The 27,021-nt window shown below is 43.4% G+C and overlaps 1 protein-coding gene and 1 long non-coding RNA gene across 2 annotated transcripts in view; one reads left to right on the forward strand and one right to left on the reverse strand.

Moving 5' to 3' along the window:
• Nucleotides 1–27,021, forward strand: part of KCTD1 (potassium channel tetramerization domain containing 1) — a 183,987-nt gene that overhangs the window by 10,334 nt on the left and 146,632 nt on the right. The gene's annotated exons all lie outside the window — the stretch shown is intronic.
• On the reverse strand, nucleotides 303–3,299 carry LOC112647938 (uncharacterized). Its single transcript, XR_003128578.3, has 3 exons — nucleotides 2,464–3,299; nucleotides 2,080–2,261; nucleotides 303–707 (listed from the first exon to the last, which is right to left on the reverse strand). It is a non-coding gene; the product is annotated as an uncharacterized LOC112647938 (long non-coding RNA).

Genomic DNA, 27,021 nt, shown 5'->3' on the forward strand with positions numbered 1-27,021 from the left:
CTTAAGAGGTGATGGTATAGTTTCCATGTCATCTATCTTCTCTTCTTTCCATTGCTGTCTACCTTTTGGCCTCATAATTACTCTTTGATAACCTCAGTCAAAAGATTGATGGAAAGGGGGAAGAAAGGAAATCATTTTCAAATCCATTTGTCTTTCTTCCCCTCTCCCTTCTCAACAACCTGATAAAGTGCATTGGAAAAAAAGTCAGCTCTTAATTCATGCTAACAGAGGGCCATAACAAGATGAATAATCCAAAGGAATAGGCAATCCCAAGTCATTTGTATTCAAATCTTGATGTGATTTATTAATTAGGCTAGTATTAAATTTTGTCTTAATTTACACATTACAATCGGAAGCACATTTTTCTTCTCCCTTTCAACTCTTGCAGTCATATTATATGACCTTAGTATTAACACGAATGACTCCTCTGACCCCTTAACAAATAGTCTTTCCCAGATTTGGGAAATTGGTCTTCTCTAAAGTATTGCCTAGCTTCGTGGTTCTGGACTTTACTATGCATCACAATTGCCCAGAGAGCTTGTTTAAACAGGGTCTTGCCTCCACCCCAACTTTCTGATAAGATTGGTCTGGGATGGGAGCTGAGGGTGTGCATTTCCAACAGGTCCCCAATGAATGCTGGTGGCTGTCCCAGGGACCATACTGTGAGAACCTCTGTTCTCAGGGAACAGTAGGCCATAAGGATGTTCCTGGAGAGAAATAAGAAGGATTCATCAGTCAAGTAGATTTGGGAAGCATTATACCTTTCTTTGAAGTCTTCTTAAGTATTTCAAAAATTTGTAGAAATCCTGCAATACATCAATCAGTTTTCTAACTTGTATTTCCTAAACATCATTGACCACAGAACCCTTTGTTCTGGTAAGACCATCAACTGTGGGAATTCCTGCTCCAGGAACACATTAGGAAGGGCTGCCCTAAAAAAAAAAAAAAAAAAAAAGGAAGGAAGGACTGCCCTGCTTCATGGTGCCTTGATGGGCTAAACTTCAGCCCACCCCACCCCCACCTCCTGTGGTGTTGGCAGCCTCCTGTAGTCACACGCTGGACATTTTCATCACAAGGCACCTTACCGACTCAGCAAACCCTGGATCTTGCCTCCTCCTTTTGACCAGAGTATCTCATTCTCCTATTAGATCCTACCAAAACCTGCTTTTTGAGCCTTGCTTCTGCTTCTTCTCTTCTTACCTCTCTGATCCTCCCTCCCTGCCTGCCTGCCTGTCTTCCTGGTCATCTCTCTCTCCTTTTCAGCCTGTGCTCACTACACAGTGCACTCACTAGCACCCTCAGATGTCTCCCTTGTGTGGCCCCTCTGTCATCCCCACCTTGCCAGTGCAAGTCCTGGATGACCTTTCTCCTTCCACACTTTGCATCTTGGGAGCCTGAGTGACACGGGGGGGGGGGTGGGGGTGGGGGGGGGAGGTCACATGATTCTTCTCATTGATGCCATTGCTAAGTCATTTCATCCTTGCAGCCCACGGCCCACCAAGAGACTTCCTTGGTTTTTACTGTGCCAGGCACTCACTACCCCAAGCCCCAGAAATAGCAACACACAAGGACAAAAAATCCAGGGTCTCCTGGAGTTTACATCCAAGAAGGTAGGGGGTGGAATGAGAACTTAATCAGATACAGTTAAGTGCTATGCAGAAAATTAAAACAGTGTGGTCAGGCGAGACCTCCGTAAGGAGATGACGTTAGTGCTGCTGTCTGCATGACAATCATGGTAGCCCACCTCTCTAGAACCTTGATACCGCATGGCAGCCCCCGGTTTATTTCTTATCTCATTCCCCCCAGAGGTTTTTCTGGATCTTTTTTTGCTGTTCTCAAATTCCAAGCCCATTCCCTCTTATCAGATAAACTGGCCTCGGAATTTAGTGAGAAGTCGTCTACTCTCTCCACTCTCCTGACACCAAAAATCCTACCCATAGCTCCCACGAGTCCTCTCTGCCTTTCCTGCTCTCACTGGCCCCTTCCCCATAGCCTATAGCCATTTGCCAAAAAATCTGCTTGTGTGTACCACCCCGGCGCCCCCTGCACCCAAATTCATGGGTTTAAGCCCTAACTAACCCTGAGTGTGACTGAATTTGGAGTAGGGCCTTTCTGGAAGTAACTAAAGGTTAAATGAGGTCAGAAGGATACAGCCCCGATCCAGCAGATCCAGCAAGATGACTTTCTTCAGAAGAAGAGACCCTCTTGCAGCCATCCACGAGCCAGGAAGAGAACTCTCACCAGAAGCCGAATCCGTCAACCTCCAGAACGAAAAGAAATAAGTTTAGCTGTTTTTTAAAACTACCTCATCTATGGTATTTTGTTATAGCAGCCGGAGCTGACTAAGACAGGAACCAGAAAACTCCCCCGCCTCATGCCCACTGGCTTTCCTCCCCCCACCAGTCTGGTGTTTCATGCCTCGCCGCCTCCTCCCTCCCTCGTAGGTCATCCTTCTCGAATCACCTTTTATTTTAGAGTGTGTTCTTGTGCCTTTTCAAAATGGAACAGCACTGCAAAACCTAAGGATGTTTTTGAAAGGCTTTATTTTTAAATTCTGGGATCGAGATCTGTGCAGTCTTCCATCGTGTCACGCCACTTCATGGACCTTAGACACCAAATTCAATCTCTCCTTGTCCCCACATCCAATCACATCACTCGGCGAAGTTCCCTTTTCTTTATTTCCTCAACTGGATGTTTTTTCAGACAATTTAGAGAAATAGGGAAATGTTCTATTTTGTATTTCTCAACATCCACACCATTGGCTTTCTACCTCTTTCCAATTAGAATGGTAATCGCCCTAAGCAGGAGTGGAAGTTTAAGAAGCAAGACTGGGAAGATGGGCGATTCTTTTAAAGGAAACTTTCCCTCCTAGATTCTGTCTTCTCTGGTTAATTTAATTAGAATCCCATCAAGCATTGCTTATCCAGTGGCATATTGTCACAGACACCTGCTCCACAGGCACTGGATCTCCAGGGGAAGGTCAAGTGTCATTGCTTCCCCAGATTCCCTGTAGCATCCAGACCCCAGTCACTCTCTGTGAAGAGGGGTGATAAGAGATAGAGATGAGATAAGGCAGGTCGATTCACTTCACTGCCGCCATGGATTTTCTCCAAAGTTTTTGTGCCAATTGTAGAAATTTTCTGGGTCTACTCTCATCTCACCCCTATAGTGGAAGCCAAGAATTCGTAGCCAGCACTGCAGTGATTTAAGAGCAACTCCAAGATTCCACAGCTTGTGGAAGGGTAGCAGGCAGAGAAGGGAGGACTGAATGAAGCAATGTCTGTAAAGCACTTTGCATAGTGCCTGCCATGTAGCAAGTGCTGAGAAAATGGTGGTGATTATTATCCATGCCGTCGTCATCATAATCACTGCCATGGCTCATCCCATACACACACGCACATGTATACACATATACACTTGCATATACGTGAGGGTTCTTTCCAGCTCTACGTGGAACTTAGGAGGATTGGAAGAACTCAAGGTAAAGTTGTGCAGTTCTTGGTGGAGATCCAACACCTGCCATTACAGTTGCCTAGAAGACTGGCAGAGTCACTGAATTCCTGCTGCAAGAAACGCATGGAGCAGACTATACCTGTCTCAGCCCCATCAGATTAGTCAATACTTAAAAACAGCTAAATGTTTAGACAAGCATGGCAGGCCAGAAAGAGTGCACTATGGGTTCAAGGAGGAGGGGTTGTCATAATTGGGAGTGAGGGACGTCTGCAATAGAGACCAATGCAGAAGTGAGGACAGGGTAAAGGAACAAAAGATGTGTGTCAGCTCCCAGGCTGCCTGTGGAATGTTTGAGGAGCAAAATGCCAAGAGAACAGGGAAGAAGATGCCATGGAAAGAATTCACAAGGCTGTGACTGAGCTAAAAAGGGTAGAGGAGCTCCTGATGTAAAGAAAGTGTATTTTTAAAAATCTAAACTGTACAAGTAGATAATATATTCTATTCTATGAGTTATAAGCAACCAATTAATCAGCACTTTGTCATCTGACACTGTGGGGTTCCAAGGAAGGCAGAGTCCCTGCCCCAGATGCCTGGAATCTTGGGAGAAAACAAGATAAGTGATGGTGGGGAGTGCGGGTGGTAAACAGAGAGCTGGAGGCCCAGTGGTGAGCAGTTGGGAAAGCTTGCTGAAGGAAGTGAGGGTGTAAGCTGATCTTAGAGAAACAGAGGCACAGGACTCCAGGTTGGGACAATGAAGGTGACCAGTGAAGCAGAGGTGAACATGCAAAAATGGATTTGAAAGGTGGGTGAGAAATGACCCCACAGAAAAAAGAGTTTGGGGAGAAGAGCATTGAGTCCAGCAGCCTCCTCCTAATCCCATCCTATCCAGCTCTATGATCTTTGTGTGTTGGCCACTCTCGAGTCCAGCCATCCGACTCTGCCGTCCTGTGTGATGTGTCCCTAAACTTCCTCTGCTGTTTCTTCTTTTAAACATTCTATCCATTCTTCCCAGGCAACCTTCTGTGTCCCTAGACTTCAGTATGAACAATGCAGCCAACTCCACTGTTTCCCACCTGTATGTGTCTAACTGCCTAGTGAACATGTCCAGCTGGCAGGCAGCGGTCTCTCATGAGGCCCCAAAGGAACTCATCCCCTCCTGGTCCCCCTAACTTTCCTCTTTCCTGTGACAGCTTTACCACTCACCGAGGTGCTCCATAAAGAATCCTCAGGATTTCCTTCACCACTCCCTTTCCCTCAACTACCTCCTCAACACACACACGTATATGCGCACACATGGGCACACACATGCACACATACACACTCTCAGGGGCACACACACTTAGTCATTGTCTGTTATTTCCATCTCCAAAAGGTCAGCATACTCATCACTTCCTCCCCACCCCCAGGCTCACCACTGAACCTCATCCATCTCTTTCTTGTGGCAGCTCACTTGTCTTACCCAGCACACTTTCTGAATTACCCCCCACCTACACAGCTCCTTCATGCACCCACCAAATTTTTTTTAAACTCCAATGAGAAAATTGGGATGCCGACTCCATTTTAAGCAAAGATTTTACATTTCTCTATGTATATGTGCATTTGTGTTGACTGACTGCCGAGCAGCAACATGACCTAGGGGTTCAGAGCCCGTTGTCTGGTCCAAAGCCCAGCTCTGCCACTTACCACTTACTGTACCCAGAGAAGTTTCCTAATATTTCCCCATCTCTAAATGCAAATAATTATTTTGTCTACAACACAGGGCTGTTGTGAGAATTGAATGAGGAGAGCTCTCATAACAACACCTTACACATAGTAAGCACTCATTACGTGGCAGTTATGCTGAGAGGGAGGGAAAGAATAAGAAGTAAATACAGGGTGGCTCAGTCAGTTAAGTATCTAAGCATCTGCCTGGCTCAGGTCATGATATCAGGGGCCTGGGATGGAGCCCTGACTTGGGGCTCCCTGCTCAGTGAGGAGCCTGCTTCTGCCTCTCCCTCTGCCCCTCCCTACCCCCCACTCATGCTCTCTCTCTCTCAAATAACAAATAAAATCTTTTTTTTAAAAAAAGTAAATACAGGGGATCCCTGGGTGGCTCAGCAGTTTAGCGCCTGCCTTTGGCCCAGGGCGCGATCCTGGAATCCCGGGATCGAGTCCCACATCAGGCTGCTGGCATGGAGCCTGCTTCTCCCTCCTCCTGTGTCTCTGCCTCTCTCTCTCTCTCTCTATGTCTATCATGAATGAATGAATAAATAAATAAATAAATAAATAAATAAATAAATAAATAAATCTTTTTTAAAAAAGTAAATACAGTAATGTTATGAATGTTTATCTCCAGTCCATAAGATTTTTATTTTCTAATCTTTACTTTTCTATTTTTTCAGTATTCTGTTTTTCCAATTCTCTATAATAACCATGAAATTCTTTTATGACCATTAATCTGCTCTTTTTGTTTGGAAAAAAATATTACATCCTTGCTTAAGAATGGTCAGAAACCTCCTCTGAGCACAGGCTACAACCCAAAGAAAGCCTTGTACTGGTCTAGGGAGCCTGGCACCACCTGTCCCCACCTCCCACCGCCCCACTTACACTCCAGACTTCAGCCCGCCCAGGCTTCTTTGCCCCCATATCCTGTGTCCTGCCATCATCTTCTCTTTTCATTGTATCCTTTCTTGCCAGAGACTCTGCTCTCCTGTGACTTGAACTCCCCCCAACAAAACCCCTGTTCACACTTGGAGGCACAGTTCAGATCTCCACTTCCCTGGGGGCGTTCATTTCTCCCACGTCTGTAGGCTGGGTGGCAGGCCTGTTGGCGTCGCCAGATATTTGTAGCATCCTCAGATGTTTGAAGACAGGTGCAGGGATGTGGAGGCAGAGGAGGCTGAGAAAAGAGAGGGAGGGAATTGTGAGGCTATTCCATACAGGGCTCTAAACACAAGCCTCGTCAAGGGGAAATTTTTGAAGATTTTTTTTTTTTTTTTTTTTTTTTGAGTAGAAGGACAGCATGGTAAAAGTCACATTTTAGGAATAGAAGTTGGCAACAGTATGCAAAATGGATAGTGTAGGAGGCCAGAAAGTTGGTCAAGAGGAGGCTGGCAAGAGTTAGGCAAGAAGAGATGAGGTTTGCTCTAAGGTGGACTGGCCACTGAACACAGCCACCAGGTCTGCCACAGTTCTCAGACCTGGTACTCTGCCTTGTGCCACCCTGCCGAGCACTTCCCTATGTGCCCCCTCCCCCGACCCCCTCTAGCTTTGTGGCAGCTGCTCATGTTATATCCACCTAACACAGGAGACAGAGTCACACAGCTGACTGCCGAACAGTACAGACAAGAGTCAAGCCTAGATACGTCTAACCCCAAAGTGAAGGCCACTAACTAACCTTCTCTAAATGGCCCACAGCACGCTGAGCCTTCAGAACAGAAACACTGATGGGGAGGAAGAAAACAGGAGCCCTCAGCCCTGGAATACTCTTGCAAGTGTGTTTTAAGAAAGTCTTAAACCTACCGGAAATACTGTGGTGAGTGATAAAATGCTTAGAGGAGAAAGATGATGTTCAAGTGTCAAGGAAATTAAGAAGGTCAAGAATAGAGTGAACTCTGAAAGGGAAGCTTCTGGATGAGTGAAAGAAGCTTCTATTGCACAGCAGGCAGCAGAGCTTTTGATCTTCAATATTTGCAGGAATGAATCAGGCTAAACATGGAAAAATGGCCACAAAGGGTTTGGACATAATAATGGATGTTTGTAACTGATTTTTCTTTTTCTTTTTCTTTTTTCCTTTTTTGTAACTGATTTTTCAAAACAAACTACATATATGTGGGAGAGAGTTACTTAACTTTCTGAAGTGACACAAGGGAGAGCCAGCCCATGATCTCGGCTGGCCTCAATAAGACAGTCTCAGATAGAAAGGAGAACAGTAGCCACAGCATACTCTGTACCAGGCACTGTACTGGCATCATCTCATTCAGTCCTCACGACAGTCATTTGAGGAAGAAATTATTATCTCCACTCTTTAGATAAGGAAACTGAGGCAAAGAGAGTTTAGGTAACTTCCACAGGGTCACACAGCTCCAGTACTAGTAATGCTGGGATTCCAGCGTATGTCAATAGGCTCCAGAATCAATGCTCTCTCCCTTATAGACACTGCCTCCAAAGCGGATTGACCATTGAATTCACTCAGAGGAGGCTTCCAAATGCTTTTGTGTTCTGGAATCTTCTCCAATGACATAAACTAGGTTCATACTACTGAAGCAACAAGACCACCTCTCTCTGCCGAGAGGGTACTTAAGCCTCTCAGTCACGGCCCAGCTTCTCTCTGGTTCTAGTTCTTGAAATCAGCAGTGGGGAGGGTGACCACACTGGGTGGGCTGACCCCATAATAGAAGACTTAACACATTTTGCTTCCCTGCCCACATGCCTGCGCCGCCTCCTCCTCACAGCTAACCTCAGCACCACCCCCCAGCAATCTGGATAGTCCCCGTGCCATTTGAGAGAACATTCTTAGTTGTTCACAGTCTCTGGTGTTCACATAAAGCCAAAGTTAATGCTCTGGAGTGTTTCCATCATCCTGTGACAAATCTGGACTGGGTATCAGTATCGGTCCAAAGGACATAGCGTCAGGAGGAGGCAGGAGAGAAAGAGCAAAATATGGAAGATGCATGCAGATTTATAAGTACCATGCAGGAAAAAAAAAAGAAGAAGAAGAAGAAGAAGAAGACCATTTAAGTAAATTAAAAAGCAGTAGCAGTGTTCAAAATATCAGTGGTGAGCGGACCACAGATAATGGGGCTGGAGTCATCCAAGGTGCCTTTGGAGTTGGCAAAGTGGCCAAGGAGCACATGGGTTAGAGCACCAGCCTCAGAGCATGCCCACTGGAGTCTGAGTCCCTGCTTCACCATTCACCAGTTGCAGAATCCTGGGCAAGTTGTTAAACCTCTGGGAACCTCCGTTTCCTCTTCTTTATAATGAGGGTGATAATAATTGAAAAAGTAAAACATGGCCTCAGCAGCCATTAGCTAGGCTGTGATGGTCCAGTCCTCGGATATGAGGGGCCCCAGGCAAATATTTTCTGTGGGGCCCTGAATATATAAACAATTTGAGTGGAACCTTTAAAAAAAGTCAACCTCAGGAGCAGAGTATTCAAAGTGGTTGCCAGGGGCTCAGGGTGGGGGAGATAGGGGGGTTAATAAAAGGGGAAAACTTTCAGCTATAAGATAAATAGGGTCTGAAGACATAAGCTATAATATGGTGACTGTAGTTGATAACACTGTATTGTATCATCGACATTTGCTGAGAGAGTAGAACTTAAATGTTTCCACCAAACAAAAAAAAGATGCATGTGTCAGGTGATGGATGTGTTAACTAATTAGATGGGGGGAGATGTTTTGACAACGTACACATATATCAAATTATCACAACATATACTTTATTTTTTTAAGATTTTATTTATTTATTTGACAGAGAGAGAGAGAGCACAAGCAGGGGGGAATGGCAGGCGGAAGGAGAAGGAGGAGCAGGCTCCCCACTGAGCAGGGAGCCTGACTCGGGGCTCGATCCCAGGACCCCGGGATCATGACCTGAGTCGAAGGCAGACGCTTAACCGACTGAGCCCCCCAGGCGCCCCATAACATACACTTTAAATGTCTTACGATTTTGTCAGTAATACCTCAATAGAGCTGAAAAGAATTCTTTAAAAAAAGTGCACTAAGAAATAAAACACTAAAAATAAACAAACAAACAAACACAAAAACCAGTTTGAATCAGTCTAGATCTGCGCACCAGCACCCTGCAGCTCAGTCTCACACAGTTCTGCCAAAGGAACCCTGTGCCGGTAGTGGGAGTAAGTTGCTTGCCAGGATGCCCTCCTGGAACAGGTGCCCAGACCGGGCCACAGATGACCACGTGGGCATGAGTCCTCGAGCTCCTCAGGGCAGCAGGGAGACTCCGTGGTTAGGGTAGAGATTCAGAGAGTGCTCTGAAGGGGAGACACAGGACTTGGAGCCCACATGAGCTCCAGTCCAGGCTCAGGGTGCCCCTGCATGATGGCACTGTCAGCCCTGGCCAGTTTCAGGCACTGGGGAGGGCTTTGAAAATCCCAGGCAAGCTGCTCTAATGTGAGGGGCCCTCAGAGACACCAGGGCGTCTAGATAGCACTGGCTGCGATGTTCCTAAAGGAACATAAACATCACTCATGGAATTAAAACAATAATCAGAGACGTTCACCCTATAACTGTGTTGGAACAAGCCAGCCCCAAAGCTAGTCACAACTATGTATGATCCAAAACAGAGAGAAGGACATTCAGCAACCACAGATATAAGTCATGTGCCCCTCTTCGGACTACTTTGTGTGACTACTGCTTCTCTATGATGGCAGCTCTATCTACTTTAATCCTTCATGCCCCCAGGGGAAAAAAAAAGAAAGGAAAGAGGGAGGAAGGAAAGGTGGGAGGGAGGGAGGGAGGGAGGAAGGAAGGAAGAAGGAAGGAGGCAGGGAAGGAAGGAAGGAAAGAAGAGATTACCGAGACGTCCAAGCATTGCCCTTGTGCCTGGATGGCATCCAGGCCAGAACTAGCAACCAGCCCCTTAGGCCTCCTGAGACTCCCCCAGCACAAGCCAAATCCTATAATAAACCCCTCCAGCTCCCTCATATGGTTCCTTGGTATGTGTTCTCTCTTGCAGCAGGCTGAATAAATCTAACTTTGTGTGACTGGAGATGTATTACTGGTGGTCTTTGGTGGGCTCAAACCCACCATACAGGCTACTGTAAGGATTAAAATGCTTACACCAGTGCTGGGGCGTAGTGCTCTATCATTATTTTGGTGCATTTCAGCCTTGCTGACCCATTCACCACATGTCCTGCTACTGCTCCTTACCACTCAAGACAAGTGAGGTCTGTGGACCAGTAATATGGGTAACACTTGCGAGCTTGCTGGAAATGCAGACTCTTGTGCCCCACCCCAGATTGATCAAATGCAAATGTAATTTTTAACCAGATCCTCACACCACCCCCCACCCCAACCCCACAGTGATCTATGTGCTGGTGGGAGATAGAGAAGCACTGTTCTACTTAAGAGGTGTGTCCTGGTGCCACATGTTCAGACATGGGGGCAGCATGACTGATGAGGTCCACAGCACCTGCCAAATAGCCACCCAAACAAAGATTAGAATTACAGACGATTGGGCAGCCCCAGTGGCTTAGTGGTTTAGCGCCGCCTTCAGCCGGGAGTGTGATCCTGGAGATCCGGGATCGAGTCCCACGTCAGGCTCGCTGCATGGAGCCTGCTTCTTCCTCTGCCTGTGTCTCTGTCTCTCTCTCTGTGTGTGTCTCAATAAATAAATAAAATCTTTTAAAAAAGAAAGAATTACAGAGGACTTTGCAGCAATGGGCGTAGGCAGGCTAAGTGTGTAACAAGCAGGTCCAAGCCTGAGGGATTCAACTAGCTTATCCCTCTATGAGCAGCTCCAATAGTAGGTCCATTTCACAAACACTAGCTTAGGCATCTTAGTTTCTCACCACAACCCAGGGAAACAATCGTCCCCACTTCATAGAAGAGAAAACAGTCTTGGATATACACAGTGCTTGGCTTCATTTCACATGGTTGCCTAATGATGGAGATGAGCAGGGCTGGGATTGGGGAAGGCAAGTGAGGCACTTCCCTCTGGCACTACAGTTATTTTTTTTTAAGATTTTATTTATTTACTTATGAGAGACACAAAGAGAGAGAGGCAGAGACACAGGCAGAGGGAGAAGCAAGCTCCATGCAGGGAGCCCAGCGTGGGACTTGATCCCAGGACTCCAAGATCACGGTCTGGGCCAAAAGCAGGTGCTCAACTGCTGAGCCACCCAGGCGTCCCTGGCACTACATTTAAAGGGGTGACCAAAAACTCACTAATCAAGATAAATAATGTTTTCATACAATATTTCTTTTGAAATCATAATTAATGTAAAACCTTCTATAATGAACAAAATATCAAATTTCCTTTTTTTAGATTTTATTTGAGAGAGAGAGAGAGCACAAGTAGGGTGCAGGGCAGAGGGACTTGATGCAGGGTTCGATCTGGGACTCGATCAGGGACTCAATCCGGGACTGGATCCAGAACTCCAGGATCATGACCTGAGCAGAAGGCAGATGCTCAACCGAATGGGCCACCCAGACACCCCCCAAAATATCCAATTTTCAATAAAGAACAGATCCAAGGGGGTTGGGGTTAAGGTGAGGCAAGTGAGACCCAGCCATTCCAAAGTAAGGTCAGGTCCTGTCTATTGAAATTTTTGATATTTTTGTTCAAATGTGTGTGTGTGTGGGGGGGGGGGGTTGCATTCATTTCATTTTTGTTTGCAAATATTACTTCTCTGGCTTTCTGAGTTTCTCGGCACTTCTTTAAATTTGGCACCCAAGGCAAGTTTCTACTAAACTCTAAACTCTTCTACTCTAAACTTCTACTAAACTGCTAAACTCTCAGAAGGCATTTAGCAAATACATGTGTGTGGCTCATGGAGTTAAGACCACCTGCTGCCAATCCGTGGTTTGCCACTTCCTCGCTGTGTTTTCGGGGCAAGTCAGTTAGCTTTACGGCTTTAGCTTCTCCTCTATAAGACAGAAAGGGCTTTTAAAGTTCCATTCTGTATAAATGAAGAAGGACTGATCTGCATCCAATTGCATCATTGGAAGGTCTAGTTTAACCTAAGGATCAAATTCAAAATATCAACAAGATGGACAGTAGTTTCTTGGACTAATCCTCTATAAGTATAAATTTGAAGTGCACAAATGTAATCATATCATATATACTGTTGTTTCTAGCTCATTCTTTTTTAGCTTTTTTGTTTTTAAAGATTTAATTTATTTGTTCATGACAGACACAGAGAGAGAGGCAGAGACACAGGCAGAGGGAGAAGCAGGCTCCCTACAGGGAGCCCCATGCAGGACTCGATCCCAGGACCCCGGTATCACACCCTGAGCTGAAAGCAGACACTCAACCACTGAGCCACCCAAGCGTCCCTCTGTTTTAGCTTGATGACCCTTTCTCCATCTTTTCCTTCCATTCTCCTCTCCTCATAATGCATACTAACATACCTAATATGTACGTTGCCATAATTCGCCTCCATATCCCTATAATGAGTTGCAGATGCAACAGACACGTGCATATACATATTATACACATTTGGATATGGGGGTTTGTTTCACAAACATGGGATTACTTTGCAAATGCTTTTTTATACCTCGTGTATAAACAATACGTTGAAGAAATCCCTCCCACTTGCTATACCTCTATTCCTTCCTTTTTCATTGGCAGGACGCTAGTCCTTGATGTGGACTACAGTATCACCTGTTCTGTATTAATGAGGGTTCATTTGGTTTCCAGTCTTCGGCTCTCTGAACACTGCTATGAGTAGACATCCTGATACAGATGTTCTAATACTGTAGCTTAGTTTTTGCTATTCTAAAGTCAGCATAAATGGAAACGTACAGTCTGGACTCTTCTGTGTCTGGATTATTCTGTCAGCATGATGCTTTTGAAATAAAACTATGTTGTTGCATGTCGAATAGTTCCTTTTTTGCTTCTTTTTTTTTTAAGATTTTATTTATTTATTCATGAGAGACACACACAGAGAGAGGCAGAGACACAGGCAGAGGGAGAAGCAGGCCCCATGTGGGGAGCCTGACGTGGGACTCAATCCCAGGTCTCCAGGATCACGCCCTGGGCTGAAGGTGGTGCTAAACTGCTTAGCCACCGGGGCTGCCTCCTTTTTTACTTCTGAAGAGTGTTCCATGGTATGCATATGCCACAGTTTGCCTATGTAGTCTCCTGAGTTTTTGTATTTTAAATTTTAATACATAATGCTTATTTCCCTCCTCAAATGCTGTAACATTTACATATCCACCACTGGTATATGTTCTAGTTGTTTTAACTTCAACCGGCCTGCTGATCATGAGGTAATGCCTTGTTATTACTTAATTTGCATTTCCCCAACGAGGGTCAATTCAAGCACCTTTTTGTACACTTGGTTTTTTGGATGTGCTTTTTTATAAATTGCCTTTCTGTATTCTTTGCTCATTTTTCTATTGAGTTGCCAATGTAAAAAAATCTCTATTTTTATAAATTAATTCCTATATTATGTAAATACATACTTACCCCTACAAGTGTCTTTTTTCCCCAATCTGTCATTCATACTTTGATTTTGTTTATATCTTTTCCCATACACATTTTTAATGTGATCAGATATATCTTTTCTTTTAGAGCCTCTGCATTTTCCAATCTTCTTAAGATTTCCTTGTCCACGGATTGTACACAAAGTCTCTTAGATATTGCTGCAATATTTTGTCCTGTTTTGTTGTTTACCATTAAGACTTTATTCTCTGGGGAATGTATTTTTTTATATGGTGTAAAATAGGCATTTTATTTTATTTTATTTGAGATGGATAGCCAGTTGTGCTGGAATCATTTTTTAAATAATTTATTATTTTCTCACTGAACTGAACTACCACATTTGATATATAATGTATATTAAAATCTCATATACAGGACTACTTCTGGATTCTCTCATCCACTGATCCATTTCTCATACCCATACTAATACCATTTTTATTTCATAATGGCTTTATGGTATACTCTGATATACAGTAGGACAATTCCCTTGTTGCTCTTCTTTTTTATTCTTTTCCTGGTTATTCTTGAGCATTTATTTTTGTCTTATGAAGTTTCAAATCATTTTATCCAGTCTTCACTTGCCCCCTCTAAACATACTACAATTGTAATTGTAATGACATCATATTTATATATTTTGGGGGAGAGTTAATAGTGTTGTGATATTCCACTTCCCCATCCAAGGATGTGGTTTATCTTTCCATTTGTACAGTTTGTTTTGTGACTTTTAATAAGGTTAGTTACAGTCATATAAATATGCCTTTATTATTAACTATATTCCCTGATATTTTTGCTATTTTGTAAATAGAATAGTTTCCTTTTCCATTTCTATTATGCTTATTAGAATAAATAAAAGCTAGTAATTTATGTATATTGATCTTATATACTCAGATTCTTAAATTCTCTCTTAATGTTTTTAAAAACCACTAGGATCTCTTGAATTTTATATCATCAGCAAAAATGTACAGTATTTATTTCTTCTTTTTGTGTATTTTTTGTTGTTGTTGTTACTCATTTTCTTTTTTTATCACATTCACTAGTTCTCCCAAGACAAAGCCAAACTATAATGGTCATAATAGGCTTTCCTGTCCAGCTCTTGATTTTAAAAGAAAGGGTCTTATTGTTGTCATGAAGACAATTTGCAGAGGTTTTTTGGAAATACCTTAATTTACTTAAGTGCTTTCCTTACAGTCTTTTTGTTAGAGTTTAATTAGGAATGTCTCCTATACTGAACGCCTTTTAAGCATCTATTGATAAAATCATATCAATGTTCTCCTTTAATTTGTGTAAGTAATGATATGTTAACCAATATCGTGATATTGAAATACTTTTACATTCCTGAATAAACTCTAATTGGTTTACTGATAATGGTGTTTGATTGTATTCTAATTAGAATTTTTGCATCTATATTTATAAATAAAATACAGTTTTCCACAAAGGAGAATTTCATAAATTTCTGTGAAAGAATTATATTGTCTGACAGTGACCTGGAATATTACCACCATCAACCTTATTAGGAAGTATTTGTAAGTATTGGGAAGATACCATGATCAAAGTAGCAGATACAAATTTTCAAAATTCTAAAATTGTCCTATGAAAAATTGAATTTTATCATTGGCAATAAAGAGCATCAGGTGTTTGCCTTGGAGTGATAGGCGTCTTTCATTCATTTTCAAGAAAATGTCTGTTAGTGACCCAAGAATTAATAACCCTAATTGGTCCATCGATTGTTCTTTCACATAAAAATACTGTTCGTGAAAAAGTGATTAGAGCATCTCAGAGCTCAGTCACACAGCTTTTCCTTGGGACAACCTTCATACTTCAGTATGCAGCAGAAGTGTTTTCGACACACTTTGCAGTTAGCCACACAGAATACTAAAGAGACATGTACTCAAGGGTCGAGATTTCATAAAACTAATGATTTTTATTGCTTTATCAAGGGCATTCTTAAGTGAACAGACATTTTTTAGAACTGAGTGGTGCAGCAGTGAGAAACAGTGACTGCCCGGACTGTTTGGTGGCATTGCCTTTATTATCAGTAAGACACCAGCGCTTTCACCCACCATTGCTTTTATGCCATTCATGTGAATGTCCACACAGTGAAAGAAGCCTGGAACATCTCAGCATTACTTTGGATATAGCCTTGACCTTACAGAACTCCTGAAAGGGTCACAGGGACCCCCCAGAGTCCTGTGGATCACACTTTAGAAACCACAGTTCTAGCCACTGAGCTCCATTTCTGTTTTTGAGAGTGCCAAACTCAGGGACTTTGCACATTCTGGTCCCTCCAACTGGAACGCTGATGCCACACCTTGGCCTGGTCAGCTTCCTCCTCATCCTTGAGCTTCCAGTTCAAATGTCTCTTTCACAGGGAAGCTATTCCTCGCCTACTGCTCAATTAGGTTTCGTCCCCATGTTCTGTGCTTTCAGTAAACCTTACCATTTCTAGCATAGCTATTATTACAATTTTAATTTACAAATTACTGATGTGTTTATCTATCAAGGTCTGGTCTCCCAATATTGTAAGCTTCTTTATCCCCTGTACCTTCCGTGCCTCTGTGTCCCCCTCCCCTAGCACAATGCACTCAATCAGTATTATTAAATAAATGCATGAAGGGATGATCTGGTTTGCCTTTGACCAGTTGGCTCAGGTGGTAAGCTTGAAGAGTCGAGGTCAAGGTCGTGGGTTGGACCTACCTCAGTCTGGCCAACAGATTTTACTTCTGGAGGCTGCACTGCAGATAAACTGGGATAAAGGGTCCAGGTGAAAAAAGGCAAATCCTATCCCATTTGTAGGAAAGCATTCATAGCTTCCTCCTGAATCATTTGTTGTCATCTGCAAAACCGGAAAGACAACTCCAGCATTTCCTGATCATCTGAGACCTACTTAAACTTCCTGAGACTGTAAAATCTGCCTTATTTGTTCATTTACTGAAAATCCCCTGGTCCCTCAGCAAATACACACGCCTTGCAGAACCTTGAAAAGTCATCGGAAACTATCCAGCAGTTATGAGCCATAGTTTAAAAACCTCTGAACTAACAAAATTATCATTCCGTCCCAGATTTAAACTGAATTGTGGTGATTATAGCGTATACTCTGCAGTTCTGGTTGAGAGGGCAATTTAATTAGAAGCCTCTATCTTGAGGCTAACTCCACCCCAGAACCCCCCAAAAAAATAATTCTTTAGGATGAAATTTCTAATGCTGTCTCTCAGCCTAAAGGTATGTTTTCTTGTAGAAAGTTGAGTTAGATTCCATTTAGGCTATTTTTAAAACACAAGAAAAAAAAGGTCAAAAGGGGGGAATTCACCACTTAAGAAATCACTCAGATATTTTTTTTTTTTTTACCTCTCTTTTTTCTCAAATGCAAACTGCTTCCTTTGGAACTTTCAAGTTGTCCTTTTTAGTGCCTTTGTCATGTTTGAAGAAACTTGGCTAAGCTGTAATGAAGTCGTTGACAAAGTGTGTATTGCTCATATGAAGATTTATTTCCACTCTTTAAAAGAAACTTGCATGGAAATGCTACATGAGGAATTATACTCAAAATCAAATCAATGAATAAACGTGTGTATCTATGATAGATGCATAACATCTTACCAATAAAAAGTCATTGATTAACTACAGAGTGTTTCCTAAAAATGACCTTAAAAAATCATTTGGCCTGATTCCTGTTTTACAGGTAAGAAAACTGAGGCCCAAGGAGATACAAACATGTTTTAGTAGAGGTAAAAAATAAACAAACAATCCTGAAATATGCACCCTTTCACAGAGAACATAGACTAATAAAGGAGAAGTAAAATCTACCATCATTTTTAAATGGCCAAGGAGGGCCCCCAGCCTAGGAGGGTTATAATTCTCACCACTCCTAGTGGATCACATGCTATGAGTGGGGTGGGGAGCCAGGGGCATCATCGTGGCAGCAAGCACACCCACGGGGGGCACTGCTTTGTCTTCTTTTGGTCAGGTACAGGGAAAGAATTCAGCCAACAAGCTTCCAGGCCCAGAGAGAGGACCAAGGGGCTGCCTTATTGGGTATCTGGGTACAGTCCTGGCTTCATCAAAAGTGGCCAAGAATTTTAGGCCTAGATCTCACCTATCCTAATATCCCACCACTTTTTTCAAATCATATCACTAAAAAACAGTCACATGCATAACATTCAAGCGCAGCTTTTGAGCCTAAATTCAAGTAAATGTTAAATTGCATAGTGATTTTTAAAAAATAATTTGCTGCCCACAACTAATGTAGGGGGTGGTCAGGTGACCACAGGTACAGCTCACTGCAAAGGAGCATTTCCTTGGAAGGCCCAGGTTCCACAAAGGGAACCATGACCAATGCATTTGATAGCTAGTTGGCCTATAGTATAATTCAAGATGAGATGATATGAGCCAAACCATACAAAATTGCCAAAGTTTGATGCTCTTGACTCCACCCAAAATTACAGCTCTATGTGGTTCAGTCTCATATTACAAATGTACCCTGGTAGGGAGGCAGTGAATCTAAAAACATGATGTATTCTCGTAATAATTAAGCTGACTACCATTAAGCTTTTGTGACAGACACACCAAAAACATAAGATGCTCTCAAAGACTGGAATCAAATTATGGAAAACCAAGAAAATCATGAGAAAAGATTTTGAGGGCCATAGAACACAGTACATTGGAACTCCTGTCCAAGTTCTAGTATCCAGGTGCAAAGGATGATATAGCGCTATAGCCCAAAGGAGGAGGGATCCTTAACTCCGTCAGCATCAGCGAAAGTTCAAGAAGGGGGTGGGGCATAAAAGAGGCCTTGATATCTTTAAAAGTGTTATAGAAAGAGGGAGAGGTAATTAAGGGATTAAAAAGGAGCATCAGAATGTACTACTTTTCCCCCTGGCTCAGCCACCGCCCTCTGGCAAGCTTTTTCCTGCCATAGGGCTCTCGCACTGTCTGTTCCCTTTGGAATATTCTTCCTCTTGCCCATGGCTAGCTCCTGTTTCTCTTTAAATATTAAATGTTACTTCCTCAGAGAAGCCTTTACTGACTACTCAATCTAAAGAGTCTTCTTCTGTCCAACTCTTCTGTATCATTTTCTTTTCTTCATAGAACTTGCCAGTATATTAAATTACCTTGTTTATTTCTTGGTTTTGGGTTGTTTGTTTGTTGTTGTTTTGGAATGGCTCCTCCAAGCCCCATAGTTAGGAGGTTAACCTCATGAGTGCAGAGCTTTGCTGGAACAGTGCCTGGTCTATAACAGACTTAGGCTGTTAGGGTGATCTCGACCACAAGCAACAGAAAGCCCTAATCAAACTAGCGTAAGTGATAAAGGGGTTTCATTGGCTCATGTACCTGTAAAGCCCAGTGTCCCATGTCATCAAGGAGGGATCTTGTTTCTTCTCATCTCCTCACCCTGCGTTCCACAATACCAGCCTCACTGGTGGCTTTCTGGTGGTTTCACATCCATGCATACATCATCCAGGAGAGACAGCATCTCTTGCAAGGGGTCAAGAACCCAAAATGCAGTCTCATTGGCCTGGTTTGGGTCAGTCTGCTTGTTTTCCCCAAAGCAATGATGGTAGCAGGAATGGAGACGCTCTAGGCAGGGGGAAGGGGAGGAATGACCACTATGTGAAGAAGTGGAAACCAAGCAGGACATGCTGGCTCCTGTCAGGAAGGGGAAGTGGGGGGCTGAAAGCACCCATACATCACCCCCCAAATGTGCACACATCAAGTGCCTGGAACCGAGAGAAGGCTTCCTACAGTGGGACAGAGGGCGTGTCATCAGGCACTAAGGCAGAGTGGCTAAAATGTGGCGGTGACATTGAAGATCGTCGTGAAGAAGAGGAAGGTAATCATCATTCGATGGGCAGCAAGAAGCTACTGAAGATTTGGGGTGGCATAATAGCATGAAGTAGTGGAGGGTCATTTGGCCACGGTTTGCAGACATAGTGAGAGAAACATGGGGGTGGAGAGGTCAATGAAGAGACTGTCCAGGCACTCCAGAAAGGCTCAGGTCAGACTATAAATGTGAAAGAAGATCAGAGATAGAAAAGATATTTGAAGCAATGATGAGCCAGATTTGGTGACTGGATAGAGACGATGTAAAAGGATTGAATGAAAGGTGGTCTGCTTCTCCCTTAGAACAAACCCATCCCTGGTAGGCCTGGAGGATCCTTGGTGCCTCTTCCACACCTATCGTGCTCCTTTCTTACTTGCTCACTACCCTGTGTCACAGAGGCTGTCTTTCAACTCCCGATATTTCTCAGGCATAAGCTCTCCCACCCCAGGCCGCCCCCCAGCATCTTCCCCCCACCCCGCTCTGCACCCCTCCCCCTCTTCACTGTAGAACTCACCAGCACTTAAAATGGCCTATGTATGTGTCACCTCCTTATTGCCTTCCCCACCAGACTATGGCTCTGAGATCAATAGCCAGCAAGGGTGCCTGGGTCCAGGTCCAGGTTTGGGTCTGGGTTCAGAGGAAGTACAGTGAATGTGCTATTAACAGACAAGGATGCTGGGAAAGAGAGAGTGTTTATGGGAAGAAGAAGAGGCCTTTGATGTGGTGCAGGCTGGGTCTCTGGAAGACATCCAAGTGAAAATACAAAGAATTAAAGTTTTAGAGATCTTGGTCCAGTGTTTGCCCAAAATGAGCCCCATTTTTCTTAGCCTAAACTTCTCACCTCCACCTCTACTCCTCCTTTCACTTGTCATGATGGTTCCTTTGCCTGTGTCACCTTCTTTCTTCTTCATACTTATGTGGTCTCTAGTAGATTGTAGATGGCTTGCAATCCATACTTTCATTGGATTGAGAAATAAAAGTCCCTTTCTTTTGCAAAAAAAAAAAAATATATATATATATGCATATATACATATATATATATATATATATATATATATATATTCCAAAGATGCTAAGTGGGACTTACTCAAAGCCACACATCTAGGAAGAGAGAAAACCTGAACTAGAGTCCACGCTTTAAAAAACAACAACAACAAAAAACCTCAAAAAACAAAACAAAAACTACCGCAGTTCAATAGCTCATGTTCAGTACAGAAGCCTAAGTCAAGCCTTGGGAATGGGTTGCCTGAAATCCTGAACTTCTTGATTCCTTTCTGGAACCAATTTAATTCTTCTACAAAGAGGCCACAAAAATACACAAGGACCCTCAAATGCCTATTTTGTTCCTTTTTAACATGGATTAAAATGTGCTTTGGGGAATACATGATGGCACCGTTAAAGAAGGATTTGGCTTTTTCAGTGCCTTTTAATAAGAGAAGAGTGAGCTTACAAACCAACTCTGTATTAACAGTTATTATTTAAAAAAAAAACATTACCAAAGATCCAAGTAGCCAACAGGTTGGTGCTCACAGCAGCTCTGGCCTGCCCCCTTGTGCATACTTCATATTAGTGCGCTTTGTCAGGACAGGCTGGGGAGGGGGGCAGTGAAGGTCCCTTTCTTCCTCTCCTTTCACCTTTCTCCCTCTCCCCCCACATCATCTCATCCTTCCTTCTCTCTTTCCTCCACTCACGATCCAAAGGACAGAAAAAGCTCATGGACAGCTTGGATTTTTGTGTGACCGTGAAATCTCCCCACCCTCAGTTTTCAGCCGTTCATTCAAACGAGTATTTGTTGGAACAAAAAGCCCTGAATTCAGGGGCGAGGGCATGCACAGTCCCTGACTTCATGGAGCTTCCAATCTAACCAGGAGAGCACACAGTGACAAGCAGTCGGTAGTATGACTGCCAGCCTGAAAGGACAAGGAGCAATTATCAGCAATCATCAAACTAGCAAGTAGCACCCCCTATATTAAAGAAAAGAATGAACTTTTTTTTAAAGATTTTATTTATTTATTTGAGAGAGAGAGAGAGTGCATGAGCACAAGCAGGGGGAGGAGCAGAGAGAGAGAGAAAGAGAGAAGCAGGCTTTTTGCTGAGCAGGGTGCCTAGTATGGGGCTCCATCCCAGGACCCCAGGATCATGACCTGGCCGGAAGGCAGCCACTTGGCCAACTGAGCCACCCAGGCACCCCCCCCCCAAAAAAACGAATTCTTAAACACAGTTTTGTGGAGAGTTCTTTTTTCAATTAGGTAATGGGCAGCCTTTCAGGTGTTTGAGGATTGGTGCCATCCGGTAAATGAAGTCACACCACTCTTTTGTCTCTTCATCTTACTATCAAATATTCAGTTTCAGTCTCTGTCATAAGTTTCAGATTAACCTGTTATAATTTTTCCCCTAAAACCTACCTTCAGCAAGTACAGACTCAGGTGTGACTTCGGTGAGTCCAGCTCCCTGGAGGACAGCTGAGGCTGGAGAAAGCATGTGCAATAAGTAATTGCCACCTGCCCCTGGGTGGCCTTTAGCCACAATATTTGATCCTGCCACCAGTTTCCTCGTCCCACAAAATCTTAGTGCCCACGTTGTGCCAGATACTGTGCTAGGGCCTGAGAATGAGGGAAAAACAAAACAAAGAACAAGAACCAACAGAAACTCCTGCCTCCCCTCAGAGAGCTCAGAGCTCTGTGACAAAGGGCCAGAAGCAAATAGATCATCACAATCTTGTGGGGTTTGCTTTTGAGGACCACTTTATGACAAGGACAGTGTGCACAATATGCTACCGAGAGATGGATGCATGATAGGTAGGATGATTTTGGCTACAAGTGACAGAAACACAGCTAAAAATGACTTCAATAAGAAGGCCATCCTTGGGGCACCTGAGTGGCTTAGTGGTTGAGCATCTGCCTTTGGCGCAGGTCATGATCCTGGGGTCTCGTGATTGAGTCCTGCATCAGGCTCCCCATGGGAAATCCGCTTCTCCCTCTGCCTATGCCTCTGCCTCCCTCTCTGTGTCTCTCATGAATAAACAGATAAAAATCTTTAAAAAAAAAAAAGGCCACCCTTGCCTCACAGGACAGGAAAGCCAGAGGTGTGCTCTGGAGCCGGTGAATCTGGTGGCTCATGAAGAGTGGATGTGTGCTTCCATTGTCCACGCCACCATTTGCAGAGTTTGGCGGTGCCTTCCCTTATTATCGACACAGTGCCATGGCCAGTGAGGAAGGGGCATTTCCTCTCAAGCTTCTATTTTACGAGTCCCCACCCAACCACAGACATCTTCTCTGGTCCCATTGCCCAGGATTGGGTCCCATTGCTGGGACATTGCCCCAGCAACTCAAGGCCTGGAGAGTTGACTCCAGCCAGCCACCCTCAGGTGCGTGTGTTTGAGAAACCTGAACACAACCAGGTTCAAAGAGCAATGGAAATGGGGAGATATGGCTGTTCTTAGACAATTTGCAGGCTCACCCAAATGTTATCAGTAGGAAGTAATATTATGGAAATTTTTCATTTTCTTTTTATTTTTCTATTTCCAAATTTCCAAAAGCAAGTATATAGTCTTTTTATAATTAGAAGGAAAGAAATGAGCAATACTTTGGGACAGTTGTTAGGAAAACACCCCTTTAGGAAGAACGGAGTAGGAACACGAGTAGCATCTGATAGAGTTCCTGCCCCAAATGAGCTTAGCATCTCCTTAGGACACACTAAACCATTTGTAAACAAGTATAAGGCTCTGCGCCCAATTTCAATGTGTGGGTTTGGGAGAGTTTCCCACACCAACAAGCAACACCAGCTGCGTGTCCTACAATTCAACTCAGTTCTCACGCTATCTCCCTGGAGATAGTGTCAGATCCCACCGATTAAGGGATCATTTCTACAAGTCTGTCCTGACCTTCAGATACCAGTCCCCGGCCTAGATGATCACCTGTGCTTCTGACCCTTTGGCTCTAGATTGGAGCCATGATCTGGTCCTCAGGTTCGATTGATTTGTTACAGTGGTTCACAGAACTCAGAGGAACATTTACTTATAGGTCACTGGCTTATTATAAAAGGATACAACTCAGGAATAGCCTCAGGGCTAGGCATACAGGAAAGGGTGCAGAGCTCCTATGCCCTCGGTATGCCATTGCCCCCAACACCTCCATGCCTTCATCTACTTGGAAGCTCTCCAAACCATGTCCTTGTGGGTTTTTATGGAGGCTTCATTATATGAGCCTGAATGATTAAATTATTAACCACTGGCAATAGATTCAACTTCCAGCCTCTTTCCCCCTTTTTTAAACTGGGGGGGGGGGGGTGAGAGAGGAGGGGAAGGAGAGGAGTTAAAAGTTGCAACCCTCTAATCAGGTGGTTCAGCCCCCATCCTTAAGTGAGGTCCAAAAGTCATTTAATTAACATTAAAAATGACACCACCTTCCTCATTCTTATTGTAGGAAATTTCAAGATTTTTAGGAGCCCTGTGCCAAAAACTGGGGCTAGGACCAAATACATATTTCTTGTAAGTCACACTAACACAACACGAAGGCATATATTCACAACATATCTGGACTAAGTTTTTTTTCTACTACTGCAAATTAGATACCAGGACAGAATCAATTACGCTAATTCTGCCAAATAGACAGTAACTTTGTGAGAACTCAAGGAGGGTGAGGACGAATTGAGCTTCCATCTATAGGCAAAAAGCAACAGGCATTGACTTTTCAAGGAGGACTGTAAAAGGCTCATCTTCCTATTCTTAAAGAAACACCAAGAAGGACAACATCCGAACAAAAATACCGGTCTTCTGTGTGTGTGCGTGTGTGTGTGTGTGTGACTCCCTAAATATAAACAGAATATAATTTCAGTTCTAAATCATTACAACCTCAATTTGGAAGACAGTTGGAACAGGACACTAATTGGATATGCTGCACAGCAATTCCTGGAGAGGACTGTAAATAAAATGGGCCAACAGGTCAGTCTTAAAACACATTCTTGCCTTAGGTCCTTCCGCATTCACATTTATCTGTGTCAGAGGATCTGAGTGTCTGAGAAAGAGGAAGATCAAGGCATTGTTATTCTGATAACCTGTTTTCTTGAGTCCTGGACCTGTGGTTCTCTAAAGATGCTGTTAGAGGTGTTGGATGGAATGCACCGAGTCTCTGGAACGTGAGCTCCAGTCCACTTGGTAGGGTTCTCAGAAACCAGATAGGCACCAGATTTTATCATAAAGGAATACTGCCAAAGTGTGTTGTTTCATTCCCTGATCCACGCATTTAACTTCTTTGGAGGTACAGATTTCCCCCAGTATTAGGAAATTCACTTTAAGCCGCTTCACTTTCACTAATGTAGAATGGACCTACACTAGTAACTGAGTTTGCTAACAGAAAAATCCAAATAGGATTTTTGCTTTTATGAAATGGTAACTGCGTCTGCTTTAGGTCATTTCGGCTCACCAGTGGTTTCATAGGAACGCTCTTTCAGATGATAGGGGAAACCTGTATGCCTTCCTTTGACCTCGTGAGAATCTCTTACATTTGTATAACACTTGATGATTTCCAAGGGCATTTCCCCCTACTCTGCATAACCACTTGCAAGATAGTTGTCCCACTTATTGTACAAATGAGAAAAAAAATAAGATTTAGAAAAAGAAAGTGACTTGTTCAAGGTCATGTGGCTTTGAGTGGCAGAGTTCATTTTTCTTAACCTTGGTCTTACTCATACAAGTTCCTCATTAACACAGTCTCCATACTCAGGCAGAGGAAGACTCAGTCAAAAATAGGCACTAGGTATTTCTACTATTGTGCTGAGAAGGGTTAGATTTTAGAAGTTCACATGGACTTTCTTTCTTCCTTTTCTTTTTTTTTCTTTCTCTTTTCCCATCTCTCCCTCCCTTCTTCTCTATCTGTCTCTCTTTAAAAAGTGCATAGCTGCAGTATTTGGAATAAAAACAAATACATTAAACTAAGTTCTCTCTTCCACCCACACCCTCTATTGCCTTATCCATTTTTGGTTCAATTATAACCAACATATGGGAGACATGGACACCGCATTCTAAATGCCAAAACCACTTTCTACCACATAGGAGACTGTGGCATAGTTTGAAAAATTAAATGCATTAAAATTATATTGTTGACTACTTAAAATACCTCTCATCATTTATAAAACATCCTCCCCTTTGGTTTCTCACAGTTTTAGCTCAATAAGTATCCAGTGGAACAGAAGACTTACTTGCTTATCCTGATTTTTCCATATCATATTTCAAAAGTTTAAATTATTGGTGACCCTGCTTACTGAGAGACTCTCCTCCCCAGGCAAAGCATGGGAGAGAAGTGTGTTGAGAAGCTTCAGCTGTGATATGCATCTCTGTATGGGCGGTTGGCAGCATACATTCTTCTTGGCTGACATCACTAGCTGTGGATTATTGTGATGGTTGCTCCTTGACCCTGAACATAACAGTACACAACATGTAACCTATTTTTCGAGTGGTGTTTTGGAATGGGCTCAGCCTGGAGAAATGACCTTGAAAGATTATCTTGAAATGGCCAATTTGTTTAAAACTCCTGGCCCACCACTCAAAGGTGTTACGTGAGCTGAGAAAGACAAGCTGAGCAGTTCCTGTCCTCTTCCCCTTCCTTACCCAAACAAGTCAAGGTCAGGCAGAGCCACTTAGCAGTTTAATAATAACATGGAGAAGTTTTGCTTGTTCTCCTCATTGGGGAAGCACAGGGCATTTAATTTATATATCAACTCTGTTGGACTGGGTTGAGAATCCAATTCCCTGGGAAATAGCCTCCCCACCAGGCAATCTCTATGCCATCACTGGGAGAATGGGTAACAAATGTGTGGAGTTCTAGGTTACACTTGAAGTAATGGATTACAGGGAACATAATATAGTGGATGGGACTGAAGAAATAGGATGAAGTTTAAAAAGAAAAAAGGCAAATGAAACAGCTGTCTACATCTGGCAAGAACACGTACAACATAGAAGAAGGGGGCTTGTGAGAGATGGGGTGCGAGGGGCGGGATATGGGTCAAAGTACTCAATTTTTTAAGATTTATTTATTTTAGAGCGAGCAAGTAAGAGAAAACGGGAGTGGAGGGAGAGGCAGAGGGAGAAGAAGAGAGAGGAGCTCAAGCAGACTACCTGCTGGGTGCAGAGCCCGACTGGGGCTGGATCTCATGGCCCTGAGGTCATGACCTGAGCCGAAACCAAGAGCCAGACGCTTAATGGACTGAGCCACCCAGGCGCCCCCTTAATCAATCTACTAATTGCTCAATCAAGAGAGGACCAGATGACCCAGGATGAAGAGCCATGAACTGAGGACCTTAGCACTGACAGCCCAACTAGGAAAAGAGGGGAGATTAAAAAAAAAATGTATAAGAAAATATTGTTTTTCAAGGCAATTAAAACCACTGATGATCTCAACTCCTACTTCAATGGGTAGTGCTGTAATATTTTCCTTAGAGTCCGGGTCGTATCTTTGGGACTTCCTTTCATTTCTATCCAACAAAAACACTGCCATTTTGAAATAAGGAAATAAGTGTCCATGTTCCAATCACAGTAGAGATCACAAACTTTTTAAGTGAACGATACTTTATGGGGACAGAATACTGTGTTTGAAGGAGGCTACCCAAAGCAG

The sequence above is a fragment of the Canis lupus genome, chromosome 7, assembly GCF_003254725.2.
Source record: "Canis lupus dingo isolate Sandy chromosome 7, ASM325472v2, whole genome shotgun sequence".
In the NCBI taxonomy this organism is placed as follows: domain Eukaryota; kingdom Metazoa; phylum Chordata; class Mammalia; order Carnivora; family Canidae; genus Canis; species Canis lupus.